The sequence below is a fragment of the Arvicanthis niloticus genome, chromosome 5, assembly GCF_011762505.2.
Source record: "Arvicanthis niloticus isolate mArvNil1 chromosome 5, mArvNil1.pat.X, whole genome shotgun sequence".
NCBI lineage: Eukaryota > Metazoa > Chordata > Mammalia > Rodentia > Muridae > Arvicanthis > Arvicanthis niloticus.
In genome coordinates, this window is record NC_047662.1 from 47,739,121 (window position 1) to 47,760,809 (window position 21,689).

At 40.9% G+C, this 21,689-nt stretch overlaps 1 protein-coding gene and 2 long non-coding RNA genes across 6 annotated transcripts in view; 2 read left to right on the plus strand and 1 right to left on the minus strand.

The window, feature by feature from the left end:
* Positions 1-21,689, minus strand: part of Pde4b (phosphodiesterase 4B) — a 604,839-nt gene that overhangs the window by 79,812 nt on the left and 503,338 nt on the right. The window lies entirely within an intron of this gene.
* On the plus strand, positions 2,348-9,944 carry LOC143442400 (uncharacterized). The gene is made up of 3 exons (XR_013110565.1): positions 2,348-2,484; positions 2,741-2,862; positions 9,805-9,944. It is a non-coding gene; the product is annotated as an uncharacterized LOC143442400 (long non-coding RNA).
* LOC143442401 (uncharacterized) lies at positions 11,089-20,513 on the plus strand. The gene is made up of 3 exons (XR_013110566.1): positions 11,089-11,875; positions 13,237-13,352; positions 20,378-20,513. It is a non-coding gene; the product is annotated as an uncharacterized LOC143442401 (long non-coding RNA).

The window sequence follows — 21,689 nt, forward strand, 5'->3', positions numbered from 1 at the left end:
CATTCCTAGCTCACAAAGTGTTCTTGCATCTCAGAGACCTGATAGCACCCGACTCAGTATCCCATTGTGTTCTTATTCAGGCCAGGAAGTGTTAAGTAAAGGGAGTGAGCATAGAGCTTTCTGGCACATGTTCACACTTTATATCCCTGGGTATGTTAGGCCTGTTCTAACATTAACATGCATTTATTTTTCTGGCAAACCAATGTTCTTTTTATCTCTACTTAACAAGTATGTTCATAGAACATATTATGTACCCACCTAAAAACTATATCAATTTAATCCTCTCAATAAACCTAAAAGGTAGGGAGTATTATTATCATCATGTTATAGTTTGGGAAACTGAGGAAAAAAATAAGTCATTTGATGAAAAGACAGAGTTAATAAACTGATGAGTTAGAACTTAGGCACACATGCAGGAAAACTGTCCTGTTCATCCTCAGCCAGTGCTGGAAGTTGTCTTTCAACTCCTAAGAAGAATTCACTACTGCTGGTCACGGAGAAGGAATGTAAGCTCAGAGGTAGCACTGCTAGGGTTATGCCATTAATTTATGTGTTCATAAATATTTATAGCATGCTTATTCAACACTAGACAATGTACTAGCTTCAGAGATATTCGGTGTTTAGGCAGACATCATCCTCAGGGATTTTATGATCCAGATAATACATGGTGATGGGAGACCCTGACATGAGAACTCGTGGCCTTTCCATTATCACTTCTCTGACTTCCATCAAGCTGTTGATGTGAATTTGGCATGCTAGGGGAGGAGGTGGGACAGCTTGTAAAGTCTTCATTGGGGAGGGAACCCACGACTTACCACTTTTATTGCCATTTAAAGATAAATGTGTCACGTATCGTGTCATCTCCACGTGTGTTAGCTGTAATCTCTGTGGGGACCGAGACTAATTTGGTATTGCTCACAATGCTTGGGGTCCTGTCAGACATTGTCAGTATCCAAGAAGGGAGCCTTTGAATGACTTGTGACTGGCTGGGTTCTTAGCAGCAGCTAACAAAGCTGGCAGTATTAGATTGGCTATATTGGGGATTTCTGTGAGCTACTTGAAACTTGAACATTCAGTTACCATGGAAGTCACACAATAGCTTTTCCTGTCTCTTTGGGGACAGTGACTCAAAGACTAAATGTCATCAAAACCAGAGGGTGTACAGAATTCTCTTTACCAGGTGGGCTAAGTCCCATGCATTTTTAGACTTAATATTATCCTTCATAAGGAACTCCTAGCCCCATTTTCTTATTACCAAACTCTCTAGGACAAAGAGTCCTGAGTGTGACCTCAGCTTGTCTTGTGTTTATGAGACAAATCCTCAAATTTTTTTCACCAATGCAGTGGAAAGCACCAATTCTTGGTGTGGGGAAATGATGCAAAATAAATTCAGTCACACATAGGGCTAACATCACTGTTTGCCAGGCTATATATTTGTCTTGGGATATGCGCATTATTAATAAAAAAGTCTCACAATATGGCATGCACATCAATGCCACACTGTATCAGTCATAGGAGGCAATACAGGAGACTGTATGCCCATTAACTCACCTGAACTGGTATCTGCCAAGGCCACAGTCTGTGTTTCTTCCTTCTGAATTTGAACTACATTTCATAATTAAGGATGAAATGCTAGTTTTGTTCCCTTGCCTCTGATTCATAACTATTAATTATAGCATGCATCGTGATGGAAAAATTACGAAGCTAAACATACAGAAAGTTATAATTTCTTACAACTTCAGCTATGACCCCAAGTAGGCCCTTCCCCCATATTTACACAGGAAGAAACATTGACTAATAGACTGCAGTTACCAGAAGCACGTGGCGTCTTCTGCAGGGGCTCAGGGCCAAGGGAAGACAAACCACCCTTATTTATTTAACATTTATTTATTTAACCTGCTGGCGGGGCTGGTTTGTTGGATTTGGTTTTACATCCTGAATTACAAAGTTTATGATGGGAAAGAGTGTCAGCTGTTTGCTGAAGGCAAAAGACTCCTGCTCTTTGTCTTCTGTTAACAGAACTCCAGGTTTCTTCCAAGTAATAAAAAGGCAGCAAAAAGTTGGCTCTTCTCGCCTTCATCTTCTACTTCTTCTCATCTTTCTCTGCATCTGCCAAGGGTCCTGGTCCAGCCTGAGCCTCTGCACAGCCATGGACTTTATTTTCTTTCATGTCCTTCCACACCATTTAGCCAACTGCTACGCAACTCTGAATGAACTATGAGCTTTTGATACCTAACCTCACTTTCCATCTCACACAAAATAAATATGCACCTGTCATCCAGGCTCTGCTTCCCCACCGATAGAGTGTGCTGTTATTTGCCTGAGATCACAATCTGTGGATCCTGGGAGGGGAAGTTGGGAGAAGATGGTCCGCTGTGGCGTGGCAAGAACCCTCTCTTAAGAGGCAGCTTCAGTGAGACAGCTCATTTAATGGTGGAGACAAACGCTATCTAAACTTTTGGGAGATGGGCAGAGACTTTTAGAGTGAGTGTATATCATTGGCCAGGGCCAGGGTGCTGGGGTGCTGTGTGTGGGAAAATGTCGGGGCACAAGACTATGAACAACAGGACATGCTTGCCTGGAGTGGGGGTGGGTGACCAGTCCTACTTCTGCTGATCCCTGGATGAGATGTCCTGGTTTGGACATGCCTGGACCCCACTATTCCTCCAGGCCTGCTCCCCATATCTCATGGTTCCCTGACCCCATATTCATTAATTTCCATAACCCCATTGTTTTGTAGGGAGGATGCAGCCTGAACAGTGACAAGAGGTGTGGCTCAGGAATATGCAGGAGGAGTTCGAATCCTACCTCTGTTTTCTTTTCAGTGAAATTGTTTGGGAAGTCAATATCTTCATCTATTAAGTAAGAACTGAAGTAGCATTGCTTTCCAGATCTTCTTTTGTTGTTTTAAGCAGTCACGTTGAGGAAGATTTTATGTATTGATGATGTCACCTTTCCAGACATATAATTCAGTGGTTTATTTTTCAAAAAGCAGTTTTATTATGTTGATCAGCTCTAATATTATCTCCCATATACATTTAGGCATATGTAATAAGTGCATATTATACTCTACTTTAGCCTCAGGCAAGCTGTAGTTTGTATTTCAAATAAGGACAGCCACAGAATATGTACGACGTACGCCCCATAGCTGACCTTCTTTTCCTTAATACTGCATCATTTTGGAATACTGTTGTCTGTAGCACATCATTTGGAATACTGTTGTCTGTAGCACAGATTTCTGGGTTGCTTTTTTTTTTTTTTTTTTTTTTTTTTTTTTGTAAAGGATTTGGCATTGTTTGATGATATCACCTTTTGTACAGTTCTTGACCACTAGATAGATAGATTGTGATTTGAGTTTTTAAAAAAATAATGGTGCTGATATTTGTGATTAAGACTTTTTGTAGATGTATCATCCCTTAAATTCCCTCATATGGCTATTTTGGAATAGGATTGGTGAACCATGCGACTTAAAAGTGTGTGTGTGAGTGTGTGTGTGTGTGTATGTAAGAGAGCGAGAGACAGAGAGACAGAAAGACAGAGAGAGAGAGAGAGAGAGAGAGAAAGACATCTACCTCCACTTCCTGAGTGCTGGAATTACAGGTATGTGTCACCATGTAGAGGTGGGGATTGAACCCAAGTGTTTCATATCATGCATGCTAGGTAAGTGTACATCAACACTGCTACAACCCCAAGTCTGCACAGTTAACTTTTTAAGATGCCTAGTGTTGTTTTGAGGCTTACGCATTGCACATTAGTGGCTTCACATGGTGATAATCAAGGGGCAGCAATCACCAACTGTTGTGGTTTTTTCTGCAGTTGCTTTTAGTTTCCACCTTGCTTGTGAGAAACAAGAAGGATAAGACTCAGAAACTGTTAGGAAGTTGCTCCATATCACACGGTTAATTGAGGGATGAATGGGGATCCAATTTTGCCATGTCTTCTATTCCATTTGGTTCTGTTTCTAGTTGTGGTAGTAAACATTGTATAAACTACACCAAGAAAGCAGTTACAATGGCACAGTTGCCCGCTAAACAAATAGAAGTGGCTCACTGCACATAAAACCCTCTGGCGTTTTCCCATCCATTTGGACTGCCCTATATCCCACCATGCCAGTCTTGCCCACTCATCCTTATTGCCTTATCTCTCACCATTCTAGTCTTTTTTGTCTTTCCCTTTCCAGCCTTTATAGATGTCTTCTAGTCCAATAACTACTCTTACTCTTGTAGCTTCTGTATGTTTGTGTGTTTTTACATGATTTGCTTTTTAAAAATTTCACTTTGCAAAATCTTACCCATTATGTAAGGAAGAGCTCAGTTCATATCTCATGTACCTTTCTTATCCTAATAGCAGACTAAATCTCTATCTTTCTTCTTCTAACAGCTTTGGTAAAATCCTGTAATGTTCTAATCCTATTGCTCATGAAAGATGGTAAGTGATTCTGTTGGCTTAGGTTGGAATGACTGGAAAGTTCATCTATAGAAATATATGTCCCAGCAATGGAAATACTATTTTTAAAAATTCAATAAAGCTCTATTTACAAATTCTCTAGTACAAGTTAGTACAGAGCACATTCATCCTAGATGAGAATATGACTTATAGCAACATTTAGACTTCCAGGCCTTTACTCGTGTTTATGGCAAATTCTTATCATATTTCATTACCTACCAATTTGTGTGTCCTCTCCAGACTGGGAGCTCCACAATGGAAGACATTGTATCTTACTTATCTTGTACGTGGATTAAGCAGCACAATGCTTGATTTATGTTGCAGTGAGTGCTCACTAGAGGCAAACAAGTTACTAAGCAAGAGGATGAGTGAAGGAGAAACTGAATCTCTTTCTCTGACACAGAAGCATCAAAACCAGGTGATACTCAGAGTTCTAAAAGAGGCCTTAACCACCTGGGTAAAAGCCCCCACTGTTCTCAAATAGAAGAGACATGAATAGGAAATGAACAGATCAAAAAACTTCAGTTGATGATATCATTCTATACAAAAAAACAAAATCTAAATACTTGATCAGAAAACACTTTGTTTTGATAAACACTTTCAGAAAAATAGGATACAAAATTAGCTTGTAAAAATCAGTAACCTTCTTGTATACCAACAATCAACATGTCAAGAAAGAAATCTGGAAAACAGTCCCACTCACAATTTTCTATACTAACCAACCACCCAATCAACCATCCCATCCACCCTTTTAACAAACCTAACCAGCCATGTGACTTGCCTGTACAATAAAAAATTGAAGATAATAAAAAAGGCAATTGAAGAAGAGACTACAAGAAGGAAAGTCCCCCATGCTCATGGATTAGAAGAATTAGTGTTGTGAAAATGTTCATTTTACCAAAAGAAATGGATGGCTCCATGTAATACTCATTAAAATCTCAACAGAATTCTTCCCATGCAAAAATACAATAGCATAGAAAATACAATTTTAAAATTAACATAGAAGCACAAAAGACTGAGACAATCTAAAGCAATTTTAAGCAAAAGAAACAACAGGGGAAAGTATCACCATTCCTGAATTTAAGTTCTACTATAGAGCCATAGTAACAAAACCAGCATGGCACTGGCTCAGAAACAGGCATCTAGATCAAGGAACGCGAATGAAAGCTTTAGAGGTAAACCTGCACAACTACATCCACATGAGTTTTGACAAAACTCATGGAAATATACATTGGAGAAAAGAGAGGATCTTCAGCAAAAGGTTTTGTCAAAATTGGGTATCCATACGTAGAAGAGTAAACCTGGACTCCTTTCTCTACTCTGTTCAAAGTCAACTGTGGGGAGCCGACAGAAGGCAGCTATCATCCTTGCAGCCATCTTGAGCCATATACCCTGGCAAGAGACTTGATTACAATAGCCTACAACAGCTGAGCACACTCTGATAACACCCAGGATCTTTCCTTGGGTGTGTGAGATTAAAGGTGTGTGACTTAAGGGTGTGACTTAGAGATCAGATTTAGAGACAAGGCTTAAGGGCATGATTAAAGGCATGACTTAGAGGTGTGGCTTAGAAGTGAGACATATAAAAGGCAAGAGGCAGACAGGAGAATCAGAACAATTTGGAGGATAAGAGAATGAGACACTTCAGAGAGTACAACTTGGAGTAGGAATTAGGCATTAAGACAGAACAATTTGGAGTACAACTTAGAGGACAACTTAGAGTACAACTTGAAGTAGGAATTAGGCATTGAAGAAGAAGACACTTGGACTAGAGAACTCAGAAGAAGAATTATTAGTTATTAGGCACTTGGCACTTGGAAAGAACTTGGAACTTGGAGGCACTAGGCACTAGGAACTCAAGACTTGAGACTTGGAGAGAAGAAGAGAGACTGAAGAATAAATGGGATTGAATCACACTCTGTCTGGTCTCCATTCCTTATCCATCCTCACTCTCTCTCTTGCTGAACCCCGACCCCCAGACCTGAGCAGCTTGGAGCAGTGTAGGCTCTAACAGTTTAGCCCCCAAGGCTTTTGGCAGTGCGGGTTCCAACATTGACAGAACGGTCCGAGACATTTTGGCCCCCTGGAGTGTGGGACAGGCTCTCAACATTTTGACGCCCAAGCATGAGGCAGCTCGGGCTGCAACAGTCAACTCCAAGTGACATTGTTAATATAAGATCATATATATATATATACATATATATCATAATATATGATATAATATAATAATATAATACACTATGTTAATATAGATCTAAAATTGTTAGAGGGAAAAGTAGAGAAAACATGTCAAGATATTGGCATAGTTAAGGGCTTTCTAAGCAGGATTCCAGTCACTAGGGAAATATAGCCAACAACTGACAAATGGCACCTCATAAAATTAAAGAGCTTCTGAATAGCAAAAGGAAATGGAAACAGTTAATTGGTTGAAGAGACAGCCTGCAGGATGGGAGAAACTTTGCTAACTGTACTGATGGAAGATTACTATCTTGTCTATACAGGGGGGAAAAAACCTATACAAGAAATCAAACAACCTGACCAACTAAATGGGCAAGCAAAATAGACAATTCTCAAACAGTGAAACACAAATGACCTTTAAATATATGAAGAAAAGTTCAGCCTTAGTAACCATTAGAAAGATGCAAATCAAAATGACATTGCAACTCACCTTAGAATGACAGATATGAAGAAGACAAATACCAGTGCTGTGGAGGATGTCGGCAGGGGTGGGGAAGCTTTATGTATACACTGCTGGTGGAAGTGTAAGCTGGTCTACACGCAATGAAATAAATGTAGAGTCTTCAAAATTGTAAGAATAGATCTGTCTTGTGACCCAGCTATACCATCATGGATAATTATCTGAAAGGACTCCAAGCAACATATCACAGAGACACATGCACTTTAATATTTTCTGTAGCATGACTCACAGCAGCTAAGCTATGGAACCAGCCAATATGTCCAGTGACAGAGGCATGAAAAGGAAAATTAGATGTATATGCACAATAGAATTTCTTTAAACCAGACAGAAAAAAAATGAAGTTATATCACTTACAGAAACATAGATGAACCTGGAGATAATCAGATTAAGTTAATTAAGCTTGCTTGTCTCAGAAAGACAAACATGGCATTTTGTTCTCACCTATGGCTCTAGATTGTGTATGTCTCATATAAATTATTCATGTGATATGATTTGAAAGTAGAAGTAAACTCATCTAGAGGAGTAGAAGGGAGTAGGGGGAGGAGATGGGAAGAAAGGAGGGGGGAGTATGTTCAATAATTTTGCTTGTATGAAAATGTCCTTCTTTAACGTGATGCTATGCATAAATAATATATGTGAAATTCAAAACAATTTGCAAAAGGTAGGAAACTTTCTCCTCTGCCTGTTCAAATCCTAAGGAATCCACTTCAAGATAGATCAGCTCACAGTAAGTTTACACATGGACTTCCCTTCCTATTCTTTACCTTTTTCTACACAAGAGCAAGGAAGAGAAGAGGAAGGAACAAGAGGAGGAGGAGGAGAAGGAAGAGAAGGAGGAAGAGGAAAAGGAAGATGAGTAAGAGAAGGAGGAAGAAGAGAAATATCTAATACCTATTCATTAAGTGCTAATGATCAAGGTTTGGGTTCAACGTTCCAAAACCCAAGGCACATGGGGGCTGATAACAATAACAGTCATACCAGTAACAGTCATAACAATAATAAATATGACTTGGTCACAATTCTATAACTGGTACTATTTAAGTTGTTCTACGTGAAATAACTCATTCAGTCCTGTAACAACACAGAGATTAAGAATTAAAGGTGAAATGAAGATTCAGAGACCAAGGTTTGGGGAAGATGTAAGGAGTAATGCTCTTGAAATTAGAGCTGGAATCTAATCTGAGATTGTCTGGTCTGAGAATCTCAAGCTTCTCAAGAGTGTAGACTTTGTACTGTTGTTTCCCCACCACATGAGAGTGCATGATGTACATCTACTATTTAATTATGTTGGCTACACTTGGGATTGGGAGAATACTAAAGAGCTAATGTGTTGTAGGAAATTGGTGTGATGTCATGTTAGGGTGGGAGGGCATGGAAGAGGACCAAGGTTTGGGGGTAGAGAATATGTCTTGGGCTTGAACTCCAAAAGCCCTAGTTACTAACCCATGAGCTGTTCTTGTCTGACAAAGAATTACCCATCCCAGCACCTACACAATACTGTTTCTGGGTCAGGGCCCATTTAATCAGTTTGAAGGCTTTGTAAAAGTTGCTTCCAGAATCAAAGATTCAAAGTAGCCACAAATAAAAAAAAAAAAAAAAATGACTAAGTTTGGGAGGCAACAGATTTTACCTTGAGTCACACACCTGGTGGGTATCGGCACCAAAATGTCAGTTTCCGGAGTTCCAGCCCGGTGCTCTTTCATTTAAGTTACACAGTTTCATCTGAGCTAGGGAAGTTGACAGATCAAATTATTCAAAATGGGACTTTCCAAGGCCTGTCTGGAATTGGATGAGTGCCTCCCTGTGTCCCTACAAGGCACACCCTAGTTTCACTGCAGATCTGAAATCTAAGTCTCTCCTTCTGATGTCAGATAGCAGGGGTACCTCATAAGCAGTGAGTGGCAATCTGCAGTGTCCTGAAAACTTGGTCCCACCCTCTTTTCCTGCTGCCATAGCCTCCCCCAAATCCTCAGCGGTTAATGAGTTAATGAAGGGGATTCACCAAGGAGAGAGTGAGGAGGGAGGAAGGGGGAGGGGCCAGGGAAGACACAGTCATTGATCATTGGCTCAGTACTTCACCTAAAAGGAGAGAATGGAACAAAAGATATCTCCTCTGCATTTTCTTTATTTCTAGACTCTAGATGTAAAAGCAGATTTGATATAGCTCAGGTGCTGATGAGTGCTGTTCAGAGAAAGCCAGGATTGTGCAACAGATGTAGATTTGATCACTAGGAAGCTTTCACCTCAAGACACATGCCAGTGGGCACATGACCTCTCAACAGGAGGAGATTAGTACTAAGTGTATAGGGGTTAGAGCTAAAAGCTCTTCAGATCTTAGCTATGTCACTTACTAGCTGAATGTCTTCTTGCTATTCATCTTTGCTGAGGTATAGTTTTATTGCTTATAAAAATGGAATCCCATCTTGACCTTCTTGTGATTTTTGAGATTAACAAGACATAATTCCTAATAGTAAATACCATACTCAGCATATGCTATGACATCATGTTGACACATCTTTGCCTATGTCTTGTGTTTCATGCCAGACCTTTTGGGAAAAAATGACACACGTTAAGAGTAGAAAATAATTTAAGTGGATTTTCCAAACCAAAGTGCTAAAGTAGATAACTATAATACTGGAATTTTTCCTTCCAAATGATAGAGTCTATCCAAAAACCAGAGGAGTAAGGCAATAAGTGACCCACCAAGGCACTCAGAAAGGGGACAGAAGAAGCACAGTTTCTGCAGAGGAAGAAGACATGGAAGTAAGTGTTTTCAAAATTCAGCAAAACAAGTCATTCAAGACCTGAAGAAAAGGCAAGACCTGGGGGCAAAAAAAAACAAGGTGAGTTGCTGACTCATTAAGCCACAGGAAGCTCCTACAATTGTTTTCCTTCAGTAACTTGGTGACACAGCTCTTCACCAAAAGATATTTGGGAGTTGGGGATGGGACCTCTGTCTGTAGTCTCAGTACTTCAGAGATGGAAGCAACAGGAGTTCTGGGATAGCCTGGTCTACATAGCAAGACCCTGTCTTTAAAAAAAGAAAGAAATAGGAATAAGGTGAGGTAGAGAGGGAAGGGGGTGGTGTCCTGGTGTGTGATAGTCTGTGCTGTCTGGTATGAATGCTACAGGTGATGCTATCCTGACACTTGTGTGAAAGGCACACATGGCTCTGGGATGAGTTGTCCATCTCTGAGAATTCAAGCTAGGGATGATTGTCAACACAATCTGGAAGGAAGATGGGAGAGCTGTCTGATGATAGTGGGTTCTGCACAGTGTCATGAGCATTCTGAATGACAGAAACACAAGACTTGGGGGAAATATGCTGAGAAGATTCTTTCTTCATATTTGAAAAAGAAGTCTGAAAGATCACTTTGTGAGTTAGATTGGAATTCAATTTTCCAAATTCTGAGGGAAGGTATAGACCTATTGAACCCTACCCTGATGAACTCAGCAATATATTCAGGATATATATATTCAATATATTCAATATATTCAGCAATATATTCAGGCACATTAATCTCCCTCAAGACAGTCCTGGGCAAATTAACTTTTTAAAGATAACTCAATCGCAGTTGAGTTTTTTAATAATTGGTTCTGAGATCTAGGAAGTGGATTTTTTTTTTAAAGTTGAAGCCCATAGGTTTCTTTTTTCTTATGATTGGCTGCCCAAGTAGAGCGGTAGGTGAGAACAGTAACATTTGTGTGACACTCCAGCTAATGCACACACTGTCCAGGTGTGCAAACACAAAGTTTTGCACTTCTGGCCTTGCATACACACACCCCTGTCTGATTTCTAGAACAATGCTGTGAACTGAAATTGAAGTAAGATGTTGGGCATATGGAGACTTTCATTTTCCTCAACTTTAAACATCTAACCTGTAACAAGTAGGCATCATTCAAGCTGGGCTACTCTTTGAGACAGGTTATGTGCTTTGGTGGGCAGTTGATACCCATGACAAAATTGACTTGAGGTGTCAACTTGGCAGGGCTGCATGGTCCCCTTTACTTAACCAGTGACCTGTAGCTAATTGCTTTACAGCTATTTTGTACATAAGGTTGGCATCTAAATTGGGAAAGTGAAATTAAAGAAGCCCCTGTCTATCCAGTCCTTGTGTAAACTCAAGATCAGGATCTGGGTCTAATTTGTGAGAATATCACTTCTTTTCTAGAAGATATATTTTAAGCAATACATGTCAAACTGGATGAATGGGTGATAGGAGGAGGGAGGCCTGCCTGATCTCATGTAAGATGAATGAACTGAAAGCAGCTACCCACAACAGGCAGTGGGAAAAAGTTTTCCAGAAGCAGCAATTTGAACTGCTTGCTTTAGGAAGACTATATAGAAGGTAGCTGGGAAGATTGGCAGTCATAGGGGCAGGAGTGAAGGAATAGGGGCCTTGAGAGAAGAACTTTCTATGAGAGAGAGAGAGAAGGAAAATGGAAAAGTAGATCACTGGGAGAAGAGACCTGCTGTGTTGACAAAATTCTTCTGAGGCGCCCTTATTTTCTCTGGAAACAAAAAAGTAGCAAATCAGCCCAAGACACATTTGTGTGCATGTGTTTGGCACCGACTGCAGAAGGTACACATGGAGGAGTCTCTATCTGTCAAGGTGACTCCACTGGGTAGCTGCATGCAGAAGTGAAGATTTGCTTGGCAGTCAGTCACCGAATAACTAGAAGACTTGTGTGAAAAGTCTCTTCCGGTGCAGAGTTCCACGTTTCCTTCCGGTGAGTATTGACTTGGTCTGGCTAGCTGTGTTAGGTTTCTCTGGGGTGACCTTTCCTGAGATGGAGGGTAGGGAATACAGGAATTTGGGCTTGTCTTGAGCAGTTAAAGAAAGGGCTCATCTATGCTGTTAGTAGATGGTAGTCTGAGATGTCATCACAAGCTTTTGAAACTAATGCTACCTCACAGACACTGCTTCAAGTTCCCCAAAGCTATAACAGTTGAACAGTTGCCAAGTCCTGCAGATTCTTTGTTGCTGAGAGAAAACACTTGCTTATCTGAATGCTTCTTTAGGGTGAGATGGTTCAGCCAGTAAAGGTGCTCCCTGCCAAGCCTACAACCTGAGTTCTATCTCAGGTCTCCACAAGATAAAAGTCTTCTTCAAGCTGTCTCAGTTTTATGAGTGAGTGTGTAAGTGGATGCACATACATGTACACACACACAATATGTATGAATACACACAAATACATACATATACATACACACAAATGAATGAATGAATAAATAAATGTGATAATTGTTTAAAAATAAGAGAAAAAAATCTCACCACCAATTAGCATTCATTTAGTGCCTTTGCTCTAGCACTAAACACTAAACACTAGAGTCTTTAAATACAATTGACTAATTCTGATCTTACAATGATCATTGCTCAGATGAGAAAATCAGACCCAGACATGTTGAATCATTCATTTGTAATCACAGAGCAGCAAAGAAACAGAAGGACTAACGCACAGAAAGGCCAGCTCCAGATCCTGCTCCTTAATCCTGGGGGTGGGGGTCAGGGTGGTGTTGGGGTGGGGCAGGGCTAACTCTTATGGTGGAAGAGGTTCAGGTCCTGGGAACAGATAGGCCCTGTTAATCATTCTGCCTTGAGGCTCATACTGAAGTTCTGTGTTTACAATTCAAACTATCTCATAGCAGTCTCATTCTCAATATCTCTCCATGTCTCCCAAGTAAATTGATAATAAAGTTTACTTATCGCTCACAACCAGAAAGTAAGGTGCCCTCCTGTCTTCCCAGCCTTTCTCACTTTGCTCTTCACTGGGGTCTATGGGTGAAGTTCCTTTGAGGTATTGGTTTCTTTCTCAATGACCATCCGACTAGTTAGATTCTGTTCAGTCTTCAGGGCTCAAGGTCACTTATTGACAAAGCTCTTCCTTGTGTCTCAGTCTCTTTCAGTCCCCATAAAAACACACAACAATAATTAGAGACAGTGTTAAATAATACTGATAGAGCTATAAATGATTTACATATAAAGACTTGTGTAAACACCATAGCTCTAGTAGGTTTTAGCACTGTTCTTACTTTTATGTGTGAAAAAGTGGAACATAGCTATAACATCATGTACCCTCCTTCATTACAGTTATCAAGTTCACATTGGTGCAAGTACTTAGGAGGTATGTGTGCTGGTCTATGAACAACAGAGCAGAAGCTATTGCAATGATCTGTAGATGGAGATACTGTGGCCAGGCTCAGCAGGTAAAAACATAGGCTTTCTTTTAAAAAAAATTTGTTTTCAGCATTTTAAAACTATGTCTATATGTGTGTATCTGCCTGTGAATTCAGGTGCCTTGGACTCCAGAAGACGGCACTGGATTCCCTAGAGCTGGAAAGCAGTACCTGTTTCTAACTACAGAGCCAGCACCCCCTTTAGGAAAAGATGTTATTTTTATTATGTCTCAATTATGTGTAAATGTGTGTGTATGTGCCTGTGCGTGCAGAGACATGCACTTTCAAGAAAGAAAGATCTAGATCTTAGTTCTGACCTATCGCTTGTTAACCTGCTGTCTTGAGTAAGCCCAGGTTCTTCTCTGAGCTGTCTTTGCAATCTGTGAGGAACAATACCTGCAGAAACAGTGAGTAGAAGATCATAGATCCAGAGGATTCAGCATAGTGCCTTCACCTAGAAATAGAGTCACTAGTTTTTTTACTCTCTTGCTGTCAGCGGCAGGCCTGTGGGGCTTTAGAAATATCCCATGCTAGCTAGACTCCAGACCCTGGAAATGTGAAGACCAGAGTAGAGTTGGGGGAATCTGTTGTGCTGCCTCTGCTGGTTAAATGAATCAGATGACCACCACGGCCTCGGCTCACTTTGTAGACAGTGAAGAAAGGGATGAGAAATGTACACAGAAGTCTGAGTGTCACTCTTGGTCCCTGTCAACAGGTCTGGATGAGAGGAAGTCAAGACAGTAAGTTAAGATCTAGTGAGTTCTATTGTCTGTTCTCCATTTCAAGGGGACAGTCCCTGTTTTGTTTCTCTTCTCTCAAGTGAAACACTTCCCTGAAATTCTCCTGGCTTCTGAGAACAGCTCTAGAATCAGCCCACAATGATTAGAAGCAAACAGAACCCATCCTGTTCCTTGGATCATGCTGTCTCGAGGATGTGGGAGTAAAAAGGGACACTAAGAAGGTCCCCTTCCTTCCTCTATGACATTCTAGCACTTTTTTCATTTTCATCCTCCTGCAGGCTAAGCTGTACTTACCCATGTGGTGAGGAGAAGGGAGGTAGGGTATGCACGAGAGAGCTTTCCCTGTCCCAGCAGTAAGTACTGTTTTTCCAGAAGGAGCCAGAGTCTCCTTGGCACCCCTACCTTTCCATGTTGTATTCTGCTAGTCAGATTTTACCTGTCTCCAAAGAGCAGCTCTGAGCTGGCTTCAGTTTTTACTCCCTGCTGAGTTGCCTGTGTTGGAAAAAACCTGTGCCTAGGAAGGTGTGTATCAACCCTGATGTCTGGATATAAACAGTTACAGTGATCTGTGTGCCTAGGAAGGTGTGTATCAACCCTGATGTCTGGATATAAACAGTTACAGTGATCTGTGTGCCTAGGAAGGTGTGTATCAACCCTGATGTCTGGATTTAAACAGTTACAGTGAACTGTGTGCCTAGGAAGGTGTGTATCAACCCTGATGTCTGGATATAAACAGTTACAGTGAGCTGTGTGGCTATACTCAGGCTATCACACAAAGTGACACCCTCATGGATTTATGCAAGAAAAGGCTCAGATAAATGAGGTCTGGTTTATCAGAGTCATTTGTTGTTCTTGGCAGTTTGTTTTCAAGGGTAATAGCCAGACTTGGTATCCTGACATGTTCATTACTAGGTCATTCTCCCTCTTACTGTCTTTCTAATGAATGTCATAGAGAATCCTGTCTTCAACACAGAGATTTCTACATAACTAGATTTTAATTTATTTTTTTTTATAAGAGGAGGAGAAAAGTGTTTTAAACTAAGAAAGCTTTTCTTCAGGTCTCACAACATCCCCCCATTATCTTCAGGAGACATATTTCAAGATCCCAGGACATGTCAAGAACTGCAGGAAGTGCCAAATGGACCGTGCATGTGCTGTTTGTTTCTATGGTCATATACCTGTGATGAAGTTTAATTTAAGAGTTAGGCACAGTCAGAGATCAGTAGCAGCGAACAATAAAATGGAATAGTTTCAGCAGTCAGTAAGGGAACTTGGGGTTACTTAAAGACAGGCACTGTGATAGCACAATATCCAATCTCACAACCCAGAGTGTGAGTAAGGAACTAATGGGCAGGTATATTGTACAGCATGGATCTGCAGAATGAACACATTCGCCCCAGGCAGGAGGGATCAGATGTAACAATGTCATCATGATACTCAAAAGGCCGTGTGACTGCAAGCTTATAAATTTCCCCTTCTGTGGAATTTTCACTTTATTACTTTTGGACCAAGTTGACTAAGGATAACTGAAACCTTTAAAAACGAAACTGCAGATAAGAGGGAGGGGCATAACATATTACCATGGAAGGGAAGTCAACCAGAACCTTCCAATGGTGCTTTCTGTTCTGGTTTTCTACTGATACCAGAAGTCCTGGATTCTTAGCTCGCTCTCCCACAATGACCATCTGCAACAAACTAGGCCACGTGAGGCACACTGAGAGCATGGGATGCTTGCTCTAGAAGGCCAATTGCAGTTTTCTCATTGTTTTGCCTGTGTCAAGACATTTAATCCATATAAGTAGCTTACAGGGCATGTGCATTTTGCATTCTAATTAGCAAGTGAAGCAACTGAGACATGGAGAGATTAAGTAATTTGTCCCAAGGTCACAAAGTAATCAAAGCTAGAATTTGGAATGGATATTCTAGTTCAGTCACAACCACTCCAACATAGCCTTTCTTACTTACTCTAACAATAATCTTAAGAGATAGAAAATTAAAGTGCCCATTCTCCAGATAGGAAAACAAAGTTTTGGAGAATAATTTGTCGGAGAGACTGATCCCAATTCCTAACTCAGTTCAACTCAATATGCTATTAAGTTCCCATTTTGTGGCACTGTGGTGGGTAGTGAGAGACTAGAATGTTTATTAGGATAAACTACACGTATTTAGTCATTAACTGTGTTATTTTGTGCTAAAGTGATAGCACTGGCTTCACTTCACTTCACGTGCCCTGAGTGTCACATGCCATCGAGGTTAGCCAGGGATTTCACCACTGTGCGCATGTTCTGAGAGTCAGCAGAGATTTAGGCAAGCCTGAACAAAGCAAAGGAAGCAGCTGAGCAACTCCGATATCTCGGACTCAAGCTTGGGCAATCATTCACTGCTATTTGCTCATCCCATTAGTGTTTATTGGGCATCAGTTAGGTTTTACATGCCTAGTTGGGAGCACAAAACAAGAGGATCCACATATGAATTTGAGATGCCCATGGTTCTGAAGGAAAGAAAACAGGAAATTTCAAGTATTATCTGGAGATTTTGAGACACTGATTAAAAGTTTCTGAGATAATAATTCAATAGGAATTTATAGGGACACATTCTGAAGATGCCAGATAAGTAGTCTTAAATGATAAAAATGTACATTCCCAATGGAAATGGATAAATCATGTGGTATTCTCTAAACATATATACTAAGCCTTAGATCGAAAATACATGTTTATGTTAATCATCACTCCAGAATTCAAGAAACAGAAAACATATACAACCCTGGGAAATGAGTGTGGAAAGTCAGAAGACTGGCATATTTATTTCACACTACCATGAATTGAGCAATATAGGAGTGGGGCAATAAGGGAGACACGCATGCACATGCACATGCACATGCACACGAACATGCACACACTCACACATACCACCTGTAACCAAAACAAGACAATAACAAAACAATCAAATTAATTAATCAAATTAATCAGTGTTTAGAAGAAGCATGATAGACCAGAAAGAAAGCTGGGTCAGAATATGCAAACACTGTGGACATCAAAACACTTTGGAAGGTGAACATAATGTTTTGGGTACAGTCAAACAAAGTCCTTTACTGAGGAGAGAAGAAAAGACTAGGAAAAAATGGTCAAAGGAGCTGTCTGTCCTGGCAATGAGAGAGCAATGGATGATGGTGCAGTCCTGGTTCTCCCAAGCCAGGACTGCAGGACAAGGGGATAGAGCAGGAAGGACATGGAGCCTGGGTCTCTGTCTGACTCAAGAAGGGTTACCAAAAGTTATAAGTGCCTAGCATTTCTATATACCCCTAGTGATAAATAAAGGAAGGGGACAATCCATGGAGCACAGGGGCAAGGATTGAAGTGAGAAGTAGGTTCTACAGTCTGCATGGCAGATGATGAGGGCCAGATCTGAAGAGATGATGAAAGTAGCTTTCTGGCTCTGAGCCTCGGTGGTAGAAAAGTCCAGGTGTGGAGTGAGTCCTTGGCAGACATTCCAACGACAGCTCAGGTAAACAGAGCCAGCCGGCATTCCCAGGAAGAGGCAGCTGTGTCCTGAAGGGCTTTTCTCTGACAGGCCTGGAAGTTGCTGCGTGATCAGGCTTGAGGCAGGCAGCAGCTGGGTTTGGGAGGACACAGGCACGTGGCTGCCTCCTGTGAGTGCATTAGTGCAGATGAGGCAGCCATGAGAACCAGTTTGTCATCCTGGCTTCCTCCTCCACCCTTCGCTACAGAGGCTCAGTGTGTCACAGCCGTACCAGCTGCAGAAAGATTGATTCGGAGAATAGGGCCACAGCTTTGGGCCGCGCAGAGGCAGCAGAAAAGGCAAATGTGTGCCTCTTTGAAGGAAGCTTTTTGTTTAAGGATCCAAACGTCAAACAGCTTCAGTAGCAGACAGCGCGATTTGGCTGGAGCAATGTATGCCACTGAATTAACATCGAGATGGGCTGAGCCCAGCAAACATAGTAGAGACTCCTTTTTTTTCAAAGTTCAGTATCTTCCTCTATGGTCTCGATTACAGGAGATACATTTGTGCAGGAAACATTTAGGCAACAACATCTGGGTGTATTTTGGAGTCTACAGTAACCAAAGAGAAAGAAAGGCCGGAACTAAAATGCAAAGGACAAAAAGAAACTGTTTGGAGACAAGTCGGCTACAGTGTAAACTTTTCATTTTCTCTCATAGCAAAACCTGATGGTTGTCTTTGAAAAAAAAAAAAAAAGTGTCTGTATCTAGGTCCCTGGCAGTGATTTGCCTCTGGGAGGGCCAGCAATCTATTTAATGACTCCATTGACGTCAATGGCATAACTGAAATACTTACTAACATGCATGATTCCAGCTTTCAGGGGGAGGGGGTGGATGGTGTCTCTCGGCAGTGCAAAAACACGATGTGGAGTCGGTGAGGAATGGACTCGGCTCTTTCTGCAAATTCTGAGAGGCTAATTGCTGCTGGTCCCCCCAGGTCCTGATTAATATGAGAAAAAAAAAAACTTTTCCTGCTAAATGAAGAAATTAATTCTGAGCAAGGGAAAGCGGCCACTAATAAGCAAGACTTTATTTTTAGCTGTGTTTGCTCGAGGGAACACATTTACCCATTCTCACTTTAGCTGCCTGACTAATGATTTTGCAGTTACCCATCCTTAAATTTAGATGTATATGAAATAATTTCAAGTCAATGCAGGCAGTTCAGCGTCCATGTTCTGAGGTAAATGTTTATAGGATGGCTATGTTAGACAAAACAGTTTCTTTCAAGCCATTTGGGGAACTATCTTGAGCATTTCCCAGCTTTTCTGGTGTAGTTCTATTTTATGACTTCATTTTGATTTTGTATATAGAGGCTCTTTATATATGGTGTGTAACTGAGGAGATTGTCCCAGCTTTTCAGGTTACACACATCATACCAAACACTGAAGAAAATGTCTGCTATTTTTATCCCCCCCCCTTTTTTTTTTTTTTTTTTTTTTTTTTTTTTTTTTTTTTTTGTAATTTCCTTCAGGACCTTCTTTGTCCTGAGTGGTCAGGGCCTTTGATAAGATGGTTGATCTCATTTCTGTTTGCCCATGTGTTGTAATCCTGCCTGACAGTTCTTGCTTAATGCAGAAACCAAGCAAAGGTTCAGCTTGTGCTGGCCTCCCTTTCCAGTCATCTGACATGGATCAGCTTTCAAGCCGTAGCCGTGGTCCTCAGAGAGACCTCTGCCCATATACAGCAGTTGCTCTCACATCCCAACCCTGGGAGTTCTAGCAAAACCTTGACTTTCTGAGTTGTTCGGGGTCAGGGTCCATGGACTGAGCCCCTGCTCTATTTCTTGAGCAAAATGTGCATCTGACATACCTACTTAGACCTCAGAAATAGTCAAAACTAAGGGAAGATGAGCTAGGAGTCATGTGAAGAAATAGGCTTCCTGAAAGGTCTCGTCTCCGGTTTATCAGATGTATCGTCATCCTTTCCAGAGTGGCCCTAAAGCTGTGTTAGAAGACATGGCCTCCCCGGAGCTTGGGAAAAACCTTAATTAAGGCTGCTTTTCAGATAGGTCAGCACATTTTACACTTTACTGGAAGACTTCTGCTTTCTCATCTTATTTCTCCAAATACATTCTTTCCTTGAAATATATTTTAATTGACTCATGTTGAAAATCACCACGATTAATGTTACAGACACCCGAGCTGGAATAGACGTTGTGTCAGTGGCAGTCTGACCTGGAGACCTCCAGGCGGCTCTTCAGTTATCTCAATGACATGGTTGGCTGCCATTTTGAATGGTCCATCAACTTCTAGGTTACTTTAAAAACAGCTCTATTATAAATGGTGATATTCACGTTTTGTATCAATGGCTATTGATAAATTTTAGATGAAATTTTATGATAGAATACCTGACTTCACAGACTTCACACGTTATTTTGGCTGCTACAAAATTCGATATATGATATATATTGCTGTAAATCAAGTCGTTTATGTGACTCAGAGGTGAGAGTTTCTTTTTTAAAAAATATGTTTTTAATCTTTTTGTGCAGGGGAAAAAATCCTTCGGCAAAGGCAGTGATCACTTAGCAATTTATTTTCTCAGTAGGTCCTGTAATGACATAGTCAAAGAATGGATGAAATGTATGCAGGAGCACAGGATAGAGGGTGTGGGGAAAGCATGGCAGTTGTCACATAACCACACATATGTACACAAATTGATTTGTGTTTTTTTTCCCCCTTGGGAAATCCTGCGTTTTGATTCTTCCATGTTGAATATGTCCAGGTGAAAGAAGTCAAGTTCCTACCTTGTTTTAGACTTTATTTTCTTTTATTCTAAATTTTTTTCCTTTCTGTTTCAGTCCTATACAGAAAAAGCCAAGAATTCACTCAATCAAAAGAAAGTGACGCTGGAATCGAAGTCAAGCTGCTCACCACCCTCAGGATTTTTCACACACTCCTGAGGATTCACTGTGACCTCCCAAATCTGCACGCTCAGGCTTTGGAACTGCCCTCTGTAGGTTTAGCCCTCCATTTTTGAATGGTGGCTTTTCTACTTTGTCAGCAAAATGTCACCTTCTCAGGTTTTATTTTTTTCTCATTCAAAACTGCATGAACACATTAGCTTACATAAGCCCCAAGGCCGTCCACTCTCAGTACAGTAAGTGATAAAGACTCCGAAGGAAGAACTGAAGCACAGAAGCAAATACTTTCTTCAGACTCAGAGTTAATAGCTTATTATTACATTTTACCTTTATGAGCTTTCCTTCAAATAAAGTCCAACCTTTATGTAGTTCTGGCCAGTTTGGCATTTACTCTGTTCCTACTACATAGACATAATTTACCATACTATAAAGACAAAGAATGAGAAAGATGTCATCTCTGCCTTCAAAAGTCCAGGTTCCAATGGAACAGACATATCACTGGGGAACCATAGTGCATCCCAGAGCTAAATTCTCGCCAAAATAGAAACAATTGTGATAAATTTTAAAAAAAAGTAAGTTGTTGTTCAAAGACAAGACTTTCCTGTTGAGCCCTAAGAGTGGAGACTCTGGTCCAACAGAGAGAAAAGCGGGCTCAGACCGAGAGATTTTGTCACCCAGTGTCTCGTGGTAAGTGTAGGAACCTCACCTGAATTGGAAGAATTCACTGGAATTGAAGAACAACATTTCATTTATATGAATGAAGAAGCAGCAAAAGAAGAGGGAGTAGAAGAGGAAGAGAAAAGCATGAAGAGAGGAAAAAGGAGGCAGAAAAGTAGGGGAGGAAAAGAGGAAGGGAAGAGGAGGACAACGGGGTGGGGGTGAACAAGGAGGGGAAGATGCTGCAGGGAGCCATCTTTTGCCTTCTGGCTTCTCCTGTTTGCTTCTATTGCTGAATATCTTCAAACTATCATCTTGTACTTTTTTTTTTTCCTCTCTAGGTTTATTTATTATGTATACAGCATTCTGGCTGCATGTATGCCTGCAGGCCAGAAGAGGGCACCAGATCCCATTACAGATTGTTGTGAGCCACCATGTGGTTGCTGGGAATTGAACTCAGAACCTCTGGAAGAGCAGTGTGCTCTTAAACTCTGAGCCACATCTCCAGCCAACACCTTGAACTTCTTAAACCTTCTATTTCTATCAAAATGTATGAGTTCAAATTCAGTACTTCTAAATACACAACCGATTT